Genomic DNA, 12,388 nt, shown 5'->3' on the forward strand with positions numbered 1-12,388 from the left:
TAGGTGTGGGTCGCTTCATACAAATTCCATGGTCAGTATACCCTGTCATGAATGTATATGCATGAATATATACGCGTCTGCCTTTGGTTGTTTCGTACATCTATTCATGCTAAATGCCTCACAGAAGCTGACCATTATCACTCTATCCCGCTTTCATCCAACCCAAGCCCATTCTCCTCGCCGCTTCTGAGGAGCATAACTCGAAATCCCATGTTCCACCTCTCTGTGTGTCATCCCGTCCCCCTGAGGCTAAATCTTGCAATCCTGACCCCCCACCAATCCGTGATGGTGTTTCCTCATCCATCCACCGACTGCAAGAGGCATCCAGAAACAGACTGCAGGCTTTTCCCCATCTTTCACCCCCCCCCCCCCCCCCCCCCCCCCTAGGAAGTATGAGCTCGAAAACAGAAGGGTAAAGAAGGAAATGACAATGCTAAATATTTCATGTTGTCCTCTTGGTAATTCCGTACGGTTGGAACAAGACCTCGTTTTCCACAGGAACACGAGCAACGGTGGGAATGATTGCAGGAGCCCGGGAAGCGCTGTGTTTTCTCTCCATTTTTTTTTTTTTGCTCTATGCTCAGAAATAGCATGCCGATGCATAATGCATGGGGCTTCCTGTGTTCAGCTGGAAAGGGCTGCGGGTCCTGTGGGATCAGCCAGGCAAAGAGTGGCCAGATTTGCTTTCTGCAGCATCGGGACCGCCGTGTCAAAGAAAGGAGATGGAAGAAAAAGATTACCTGGGGGGGTGGGGGGGGGGGGGGTGCTGGCACTGCTGTGTTTCTGTGTTAGCGGTACAGATGACTTCATGTCCACCTGGACGGGACCATCCTGGCTTTCATCCCGCATCTTAAAGTATTAAGATATTTAGAAAGAATTTGTTCCAGATATGTGACATCAACGTCCTTCTAATGTTTTCATCTGCTGCTATTTTCTGTCTTCAGTAAAGGGGACGCTTCATTGACTATTGAAGCCATTATTTATATTTTATTATTAGTTTTATTACCTCCGCCGAAGTGGAGGCTACGCAATCGCCGGCGTTGGCTTGTATGTTTGTCTGCATGTCGGTCTGATTCAATTTTGCTGATGATCCAGAAGGGATCCTGGTTCACTTTGACATTTTTGGTAACTGTGATAAGCTGGTTTGCATTAACGTTTATTTGCATTAACATGCATTCAATCTTTGTTTGTTGACTTATTGTGTGAGAAAATATTTTGTTTATGTCATGTTATACTGTATTGTTGATTTTGAATTACCAACCACTAGCTTGGCAAACATTAAAGCAGCATTTTCAAATGATCCCCGTTTATCTAAAGTAGAGTGTTTTTAAAACTTTATCGGACAATTTGGTAACGTGAGTTTCTACATGACATTGAAAAAAAAAACTTTTTCCAAAGTTTTATTATGTCCTCCAAGGTTGAATTTTTACATTTCAAAGTATTTCAATGTGGTTCATATAAAAGGTTAAAATACAAATTAATTAAGTATTAGTATTTAGTACACACAATTGCTGTCTGTTAACAAGGCCTCAGGCTGCTTTAGTGCGCTTTGGCACATGTTCAAATTGATTCAGGAACTTTCATACCCAGCCATGAAACTTTTTTTAAATATATATTTCCACTTCTGCTTTTGCTTTGCAAATAAAAAAATCGACATAATGACAATAGGATGGTGATGCACCCATCAACTGTTATATTCTCCAGCTTTAGAGGTGGAGACCAGAGTCTTGTGTGTCTAGCTCTACCTAAGGGTCCACACACCATCCGGAGCTTTGAAATGCATCCCAAGGTCAGAACTGGCCAGCAGTAATGCTTTGTGTAGGGGTAGCAGAGTTTTCAGAGGCAACATGCTTCCCCCCCCCCCCACTAACAGCATTCCTGAATCAACGTAAACACTGCTGCACGTCAGCCTTTCTTGAAGAAAATAAAGAGTCACAGGCGACCGAAAGAAATCCTCCAAGATGAGCTCATCCTGTCTCTTAATGCGTCAGATAGATGTCAGCTGGTCAATCAGCAGCTTTTTGCTGAAGCAGGGGGCAGTAATTAGTGCCGCTGTGTTGTTTCTGAAGATGCGGCCCATCGGTCCACGTCTGAGTGGTCAGCTGATCGATCACACAGGACTTACCCATGGAGGGCCAGATACAAATCGTGTTTGATCAGATGTTACTGTATCTTTGATTTTTTTTTTCAGACCCAAGCTGAGCCCAGCCCTGACACTATGTAGTGTTGCTGTAAGATCAATATTTCAGAAGAAGACCATGACTATCTATCTACAAGAGAATGGATGGATGGATTATGTAATTATTGTATAATTTTACGTGGATCTATTAATAATAAAATTTAAGTATATAAAAAAAAAGGTTTTTAAAATGCTTTCATTGTTATCTCATCCTATCCAGTGAAAGCAAAGTAATCATATGCATTTCTTAGCATTTCCATGACTGGCATTCATTTTTTCCCTTTTGTTTTCAGAGCTTTTCGAGCGAACCCGGTGTGCGTGTCTCAGCGAGGCGAGGAGAGGAGCCGTTGGTGGAATTGAAAGGCTGTTCTGCTGAGACAGTCTGCTGCCAGTCCATCTGGATAGAGATGGAAAGTGCTCCAGCTGTCACAAACATTGCGCATTTGTGTCTGCACCCTCTATGGTAAACATGTGGGTAAAATGAGCGAAAGGGGGGAAAAAAGAAGAAGGAATGTGTGGGCAGGAAGAAGTTACGTAAGGGCAATATGAACACAAAACGATGAAGATGAGGAGGTAACGATGGAAGAAAAAAAAGGTAAATTGTTACATCACCTCCCTGTGAGGCATGTGAAGATCGTCGCACCCTCTGCTGTGAGGCACGGAAGTAGAATGAGAAAACTTTGGCCCAGGTTTACGTCTAATTTCTCTTGCTTATTTGGCCTTTCCGCTTCTGAGGGGGGGGGGGGGGGTCCAGATGAACTTTTTCGTTTGGAGAAAATGAGCCGAACTGGAAGCTACATTACCTCCCTGCCTTATGTGAGCTCATTTTCCCACACCGCCATTAGCTCGCTAAAGCCATTTCGAGACGCACGGTGGAGTGTTTCCATGTTCGTCAGTAAGTGGCTGGCATTCCTTCAGTCAATTATCAACAGGGCTGCCTCCGTGCGATGATTCATGCCTCGGGCTTGTCTCTGCACCCCGATGGATATACGAGGGACACTTTGTGGGAGGTTTCGAGTGGAGATTTTCAGACTAGTATCCAGTCATTACTGCTTTTCACTCACATTTGAGCATGGCGAAAACAATGCAAGTAGAAATGTGCAGTGAATGAGATGTAAGTAATGCAGACTCGGCAGCTCTATTAAAAGAAATACATGAAATGCTGACGCACACACGTGAAACGACATTCTGTCGATGAGCATGTTTTGCATTTTAGATGTGTGTAAGAACGTGTACCTGCAAATGTTAAATATTAGATGAAATCACTGCTGCTGTGGTCACATTATATGTTATCCTGCCCTTTTGTGTTATCAAGGGTTAATTCTGATGCACTTGCCTGACTGCAGGTGTAACGGATTCATGATTTTAACCTTGACGGTGCAATTTGAGCATCTTGAACATCATCTTAAACAGAGAAAGTGCGTTTTGCTGTCCTAAAACTTTCCAAACTGCAACTGAAAAAGGGAATAAAAAAGAGATTTAAATTGAAACAGCTGCAGGGAGACATAAAAGTAATAATTAATATTTCATACTTAGAGCGAATATGAGTCCCTGGGCTTGATAACATCTCTAGTTCCACTCAGCAGGTCACATGACCTGAAAGTGTCGTCAACAAATGCAACACACATGCAGCAAAAACATTGCAATATATCTGGGAGGAGAGCCTGCCGTTGTGCAACGAGACGACACAAAGGACAAAATTCACAGACTTCATAGTGAGGATGATGATGATGATGTGAGGCTTCAATGGACTGAAAATAATTTGGTATCTTTCAAAAGTTAATGTTTGCAGTTAAGATCCATATTAAGTTTGGCTCGTGTGCTGGCGGGTTTAATTTGGTTTCCATATGCATCATCAAATATCAAATATTTAACACGAAATTTTAGTAAAATGAATCCCATGCCTCTCATATTGAGTCACCATCATCCTGGTCAGGACAGAGCAGCACAAAAAGCTGTATATACCATGTCTGTCTATAACAGACATGGTATAAATATTCACGCAGAGGAGCAGCGTTGCTTTTTTTCCATGCATTAGTTGTTCTTCACCTCTCTGTCTCTCTTTATGATAGTATATTTTAACTATATACATCTCTGAAAAACACAAATCATAAAAGAGGAAAATAAAGGAAACAATGCAGATAATAATAATAATAATAATAATAAAATAAATAAATAATGCAAGGTTGTAAAACAGTGGAAAATGCAGTAAAATAACAAAGGAGCAATGTTACGCATGCAGCAACCACTCATAGTAAAAGAAAGGTTTAATAAAATATTTGAACAAAGTAAATGATGCTCGATTTCAGTGGGCAGCGTTTCCTGCAGTGTGCATCTGAATGCAAGAATAATAATCCTAATCTCATTGTGGTAGCCACTATGCAAAAACAATAAAGGCTTTCTATTCTATAACAGACTCAATACAAATTCTGCAAAGCAGCAACTTATTTACAATATATATGCATTAATTATCTTTCCAGCCTTTTAAAAGCTGCTATCAAAGTTACCTTTACTGAACTGCTTCACATTCAGAACAGAAGCTGCCCACATAGGCTATCATGTAGAAGCGACATTTACATTACGCATAAATACACCAAGACACACTCTTATGTAACTGAGATCACAACACAGCAGAAACACGCCGATGACAAATTCCTCCCACAACCATCAGCACCACCACAGCGGAACCCAATTGTAACACATTGCATGGAGTACATGTTTCCTCCGAGACTGCAAAGACATTAGTGTGTAGGAGGCAGAGCGGCAATCCTGCACAAAAAATGACTTCAGTCAAATTATGTTCAAATCTGTTGGACTGAGTTTAAGAAGTGTAGACGACAATGACACACCCACACGTCATTCCACAGCTGGAGTCTTGTACTTGACATATTAATAATTAAGCTGAATTGTATCTATGGTAACGAGTGTCCTTGGTCGTCCAAACACAACTATTGTTAATACAGCAGTCCACATTTTTTTTTTGACCTTCTGCCCTCCCATTTGTCTTGCATTTCTGCTTATACTCTGCATATATTGCTTTTATTAATGTAAAATGGTAATCCGTCGAGGACGCACGAGTGATTTTTGATATTAGCCTTTCTATTTTTCCACATTTAAATGTAGAAATTCAAGACATTAATTTAATCACAAAATGCTTTCAGCTTCAACCTTGTGTTATTCATTAGCCTTGATCAAATGGTGTCACTGCTAACTATGAAGAGCTGACTTTGTGCTGTTGTGCTTTCTTTCCATAGATGATCATGTAGTTGAAAGGCGACATGAAACAAGCAGAGCTTTTAGATGTTGCCTCTCGGTTTGAGTCCCTCAACTGTTTGGCCCCAACATTTAAACTTGGCCCAACGCTTCTAACTTTCCCTTTTCAGGTCACACTGTCTCAGCTAACATTTACTGCCAGTTATATACCCAATGAATAATTGATCCCAGCTCTATTTAAGATCTTGACAAAGACAAATGCTGCTGGGTTGCACTCGCCAATATTTCTGCATCAACTCCCCTAATAGAGCGCTCTTCACCTGCACTGCTGCAGTAATCCTTCCAGCATTCCATATCCTCGCCTGTCTTCCCCTTAGTTTCCATTTCTCTTTGTTTACCAAACGTTCTTCCAAGTGCCTGACACTATTTTAAGAACTGGGCCTGTTCCAGACAGTATGAAGGGTATTACAGAGGTGTTGCTGCAGCGCCATGACGGATGATGTCGGTGTCAGCCAGTAGCAGATAGCGAGCTAAAGATTTATCACTGTGGTTTTATGGTGGACTGGTCCTTTAAAGCTATAACCAGAGGGAGATCATTTGGAAGCTACGACAAGGGCTGTAGAACATCTATTAGTGATATGAGCCAACAACTGCGATCAATGCTTATCGCATCGGGCTTCTATGTCTGAGAAGGCCGTCCAATTTATTAATATCTACGTGTGTTCGTGTGCACGAGAGGGCAGAGGTGTGGTGCATCATCCACGTGAGTGTGTTATTGTGCATTGTGCTCACACCAGTGGATCCAACCTAAGACTGTGTTAGACTGTGTCCATACATACAGAGAATATGAATTCACTAATGAACACACACACAAATAGTCTCCAGCTCCGCCTGAAACGAGCAGCTCACACATGTTGAAGCTGTTGTCTCCCCCCCCTCTGCTGTGAAATCATTGGATGACTTCAGCAAAAAAACACACACACACACACACACACACACACACACGCGCGCGCACGCATCTCAAGCCCTCTTCGTGGAGTATCCCTGCAGAAGTGAGTTGAGCCACTTTCTGTTTTCTATGTGGCTCTTCCGACTGCAATGACATTCGCTCACCAGCAAGATGTGAGACGTAAGAGTGATGCAAAAAAAAAAAAAAAAGATGCCATGTTGTCACAACTCTGAAGCTTAGGCTTGTGTAAAGCAGCCCTCTCTGCTATCGCTCACTGACAGCTGGAACCCTGCATTCACCCTGTGTTGTAAATGGAGGGATGGCTACGCTTATCAGTTGCATAGAAAGATTTGCTCGACTCTCTCTCTCTCTCCCCTGTCTTCGTCATTCTCATCATCCACATTCTTTTCTCAGCCTGCGCTCGCTCTACGGCTGTCAGATAGAAAATCTGTCTCCATCAAAGATTTCTGTAGATTTAGACATCATCTGAGAGGTCTGTAAAAAGTCCATCGAAGTGAAGCGGGCAGATAGATGAAAGACCGGAGAAATGAATAAAGGGCAAGCTGTATCATGATTGATTTCATATATGGAGATCTATTGCCGCCTTGGCGCTCTGCTAGGTTTTGCTTGCTACAGACAGATTCTGCAGGATAAGAGCGTGCACAGACACAGAAACACACGCCTTCATTATATTTTACTGGTTCTATATGTGTGTGAGTGCATTCATAAGTCATATGCGTGAGGAAAAAGAGGGAATGTTTTTAGGGAGTGCAGAGCAGAAACCAGACAGAAGACACTGACTGAGTCATGTCAGATTAAGGCTCCTCATCTACAGGATGAGACTGCAGGTCTGCTCGGTGCTGAAATTTAATGCAACCTGAAGATTTTCTAAAAGCAATCTTTTGCTGAACTTTACAAGCCAAATGCCATTTCTGGGTGCAAGCGGCCGTGCCCAAGGAAACACTGTTAGATATTTTTAATTTTACTTCAAACTAGCAGTTATCTCATGGTTGTATTTTAAGTTGAGGACATTGATAACATTTCTAAATGTTCATCTTTTGTGGCGAAGAAAGGCAGCACTGTGGTGTAGTGGTTGGTGCTTTCGCCTCACAGCGAGATGGTACCGGGTTCAAATCCTATCTGTGCAGAGTTCCTATGTTCTTCCCATGTCCACGCGGGTTTACGCCGGTTTCCTCCAACAACATGCGATTTATGTGAATTGGTTACACTAAATTGCACGTAGTGTGCGAGTGTGTGTGTGAAAGGTTGTCAAAAACGTAATATCAACCATGACTGGATTTATAATGAGCTCCTGCTGTAATTTGGTTATTTACTGTCTAGTATTTGGTGGCAGGATTAAGGCAAAATGGATGATTTCATCAGCAAAGTTAGTTTGTTCTGGGGTTTTAATACCAAAAGATCAGATTTAGGCCGAAGTACAGCAAAATCCAGAAACCGGCACAGGTTAAAATCTAAAAAGCCAGAATCATAAGGATGCAGGATGCAAAGTAAACTGAAACTCACAAAAGGATTTGGCAGGGTGTTATAAATAATCAGGTAAATCAGAGACAAGCAACAGGTGTGTGGCAGAATGAGCAGACTCATAGCTGATTGGCTGGCAGATAAGGTTTGAAGGCGTGGCAGAGGGTGAGGCTGAGCAGTGGCAGAAAGGTCTGGCTAAAGAATGAGCAGGAGGCACGAGCATTGTCTCTGACTCTATGGTACAGATACTTTTATGCACACACACACTCTTATTTCTGTGAGTTAACCCTGAACACGTAGAGCAAAAACTGGACACCAATCTGAGGACAATTAATCCACAGGAAGTTCCTTGCATATCTGTGAATTGAAATGACGACACGTATTGGACTCAGTTCGGAGTAATCATTCTTTGATACTGGTGAGTAACCCTGAGAAAAAAACAACAACTCTCTATGCTTTGGAATGTTGTGTTCATGTGCACACCATTTTATATTCCCTTCATTCTCCTATGCCTTAAGCCAGTCAAATATACTTCTTTTTTTCCCCACCCATTCCATGTCATTCCCAAGCAAGTGACTTCTCACAGCTCTGGGTTAATAGACCTCTCCAATAAGACACAGAAGCAGCATCATTTGCATCACGAGTGCTTATTTTTCAAGAAAAGACTGTTGTGGTGCCGTCGGTGCGTCCGTTGATCAATTTCCAGATTTAGTATCGTAGCTGATACTTCGCATCCGTGTTTTGCTTTTTAATCGCAGTCTGAGATTGTCACCGCTCCATAGCCATCTGCATGTGTATATCCTGTTTACACATCAACACTATGGAGATCTGCTGCTCACTTCCTCTTCGCACTGTACACACAATTTATTTTGATACCAAAGACGGCGGTAAAAAGTAAAACGGGTGTGTTTTCATATGTACCGTTATTTTCCAGACATACGATGCTTTATATGCAATAGGAGACTAGGTTTTTTTTTTTTTTTTGTAGCGTACTCAGCATTAACTGACCTCAGCTGAAATATTCAAGCTTGCTTGGTAGGCCTTTAGTTGGTCCTGAGTGAGCTGAGTTAGCAGCTGAGTGAAATGGTGACAACCTGCCAGGGTTTTTATACCACTGCATTGTTTCTGCATACCCAATAGTTTAATGCAGTGAAAACATGACCCAGGAATCTTTTGCATCTTGAAGCACTGTTGTCTTGAACAGCGACGCTCGCCATGTCATAGGCAAATCAAAGCAAAGCAGCGAACCGTGCAGATTTCAAAGAAACAAAGAAAACAACCACGCCCGGCATTATTCTGGAATCCTACCACGGCTTTCTTTTTATTCGGTGGTTCTTTGCACTAGTTCCATCTTTCCCATGCAGCTCCCTGAGAGGCTGTTTATTTATAGGGCCATCTGCATTCACATATACATAAATCCATCTCCGGCATCGCGGCTCTCGATTCCCCTCGCTGCTTAACTGTTCTGGATTCCAACCTGTCACAATATGTCTGGGTTCAACCGTGACAACCGTACCTCCTCCAGCACCTCTGTGCAAAGAGGTGTGTGCGTGTGCGATTGTGTGTGTGTGTGTGTGTGTGTGTGTGTGTGTGTGTGTGCCTATATGCATGTGTCAATGTTATAAAAGACAGGTGTCTGACCTAAACAGAGATGGCATGGAGCAGAGGAATCAGGCCAGCCTCAGCAAAGTGGCTTGGAGTGGGTGGAAAGAAGGACTCAGAGACAGCAGCGCAGCGGCACATGTATATTTTACAAGCTGTGCTTCGTCTCCTTAGCGTTCATGACATTTCCTCGCCGTAATCTACTTTTCTTGGCCAGCACAGAAGGTTGTGGGCTGAGCTGAGAGTTGGTGGCGAGGAAATGGCAGAGCAGAGCCAAAGCTTGGCAAGGAGAGTGTGGAAGTGAGGAAATGGCCAAGGGAGCCTTGATGGTTTTCTGTTTTACCGTGACGCTGCCCTGAGGCATAGGCAGGTCTGTCATTTATATGGTGTGGATGGGAGCGTGTGAAGAAAAGTCCGCTGATGCCAGTGAAGGTTTTTGTTTTGGGTTTTGGTTCACCACTACATAGAATTTATGTGCTGCAACTTTAACTGAACTAGAAACCTCTTTAAAAGTTCTAGACGGTTAAATTCAAAGTCCATTTTTGAATTCAACAAGGAGTATCTAAAACACTGTATTTCCCCTACCGATAAGGAACGGCAAGTGTTTGCCAGCATAAAAAATAAAAAAAACAGGATTATACAAAATCTATTTTCCACAAAACTTGTTGGTCGGAAGTACAGTTTTGCTTTTGAGCAGGTCCACATGACAGGTAGACAGTCAGGAACTTGGCTTCTATTTTGGTAGGACCATTTTCCATTTCTCTTACATATGAACTATCGGACACGTGATGAAACTTGGTCGATGAGTTGGGTGTGCTTTGGGGTAAAAGTAAAGTTTATTTTTTATTTTTTTACAATAACTTTACTTACGAATAGATGTTACACTTCAGAGATTCTCACACCTGCCTCAAGGTGAGAGAGACTGAAGGTGAGGAGAATTATTGAAACACAAGTGAAGGCTGAACTCGTGTATCCATGGCCACACACTGTGGTTGTCGCTGGGCTGCAGGCGGCAGCATAATCTACTCATCCTTAACTATGTGGTTGTGCTTGGCTCCTGATTAGACCTTACAGCATGAACCATTAGTGTGGCAGCACCATCATTTCATAAAGTGCATCCAAATGTGTCTGAGTGAATACACATCCATGTGTGCACGACTCACAAAGTCTTTTTGAAGCAATGTTAAATTTTTAAAAAATATGCTGGGAGCTTTTTCTCTAACAGAGAAGGAAGCGAAAGGACCTGAGGTGGAATCAAACCAGTGGCCGCTGCTCGGCCCTCGCATGTGGTCGACCGCTCTACCAACAGGATTAATGAGCTGCTTTTTGTTTGCTGCTCTTTCTTTGAACTCTGGGCACACTCTGCAGTTTTCCCGGGTGTGTACTTTATCGCTGCAGGTCAACACGTATGGGTTCATAAACTTGATCGGCCCAACCTGTGGGTTTCCCAAGATGCACAATGTAAGTACGTGAAGTGGATTCAGCAATACACTGCCGGTGCTGCTTCTGTGCAACAGTACCTGACCTGAGTAAAAAGCCTGCACTCCCCTGCAGTAGTGGATGCTGATTACCTCTGCTAAGGAGGTATATGTCTGTCTGTTGGCAAGATAATTCATAAAGTTCCAGACAGATCGTCATGAAATTGACAGGAAATGTTGGCGATAATACCAGAATGATTGGTTTGGTGATGATCCAGAAGAGTTCCTGGATTCGTGATCACTTTTAATTTTTTTTGGTAACATTGCAGTCAATGGAGCTTTAAAATCTGTTCCTCAATATCTCCTAGGTTGTTGGCCGATGTTTATGGAATGTGACACAGTGTTGTAGGGTGGGGGGCTCTATCTCACCCCCAAATTTTATCTGGATTTGATCCAGAATGAGGTCAGGAAAAATATTAAAGTTTAGCATTAAAACCACATTTAGGGATTCAAAAAATCGTTGAAAAATACACATAAACTCTGATTCACTTTGACTTTTCATGGTTGGTGTATAAAGATACCAAGAACAATTCAGAACCCCTTGGTGATGATTCAGAGCAACCTTATGAGGGGAATGAGCTGCTTGGCGGAGGTTTGTGCTCTCTCTCTGGTTTCTCTTTCAACACCATGTTTCAGCCTCTCGGCGTGGAGATGGGAAACATCAGTGATGATGCAGACCAGTGCCTTAGACACGTCGGTACAGCTGGTCTGTCCTGCAGAATCATCTCCATCTGTCTGCTGGGGATGAATGAAATGTGTGGCTGATTGTAGAGATAGTCTTTACACAATAGGGAACTCATAAGGCATCCAAACGACCAAAAGAAGACCTTTTGATTCCTTAGAATTGTTTTTCATTGCTTCATGGAAATGATGACAGTTTGCAATCTGTTCTCTCCGGCTGCATCTTCTCGTGAAACCATCTTAGACTTCCTCTTGTGGAACACATGGCATTGCAAAACAACACGCCATTACCTTATACTGATAGTTGCAAAACAACACACACACATGCATATGCTTTGCATTTTACGTTACACTCCTCGTCTACAAGCATTGGACATTCCGGAGACACCAGACGCCTGGTGTAGAATAACTAGATGCATTCTTTCTCCATCACACTTGCTTTCTTGTTGTCTTGTTTTCCATCTCTCTCAGCCACTCCAACTCACTTTCTCACACCTTCTTTTATTTGTTATCTCATGAATTACAATCTCTCTCGCCCATCATTCTTATTTACTTCCTCTGCTCAGCAGGTAGGCTATCCCTGCTTGCACTTATTCATCTTCTGTTCCCTCTTTCACACTGTTGCTGCCTCAGCTTCCAGTTTTATTTCCCCTCCTCCTTCCTCTCCGTGCCTTAAGATTGTTCTTTCTGGAAGTGTTTTATCTCCCAGTACAGTGTTTGTCTGTGGTCTCTGGGTATACTGTGGGCAGTTGGTGAACATTTTGTGATATGAATGGATGTATTGATTTAAATTTAAAGGACATA

Source organism: Brachionichthys hirsutus, chromosome 11, assembly GCF_040956055.1.
Source record: "Brachionichthys hirsutus isolate HB-005 chromosome 11, CSIRO-AGI_Bhir_v1, whole genome shotgun sequence".
Taxonomy (NCBI): Eukaryota; Metazoa; Chordata; class Actinopteri; order Lophiiformes; family Brachionichthyidae; genus Brachionichthys; species Brachionichthys hirsutus.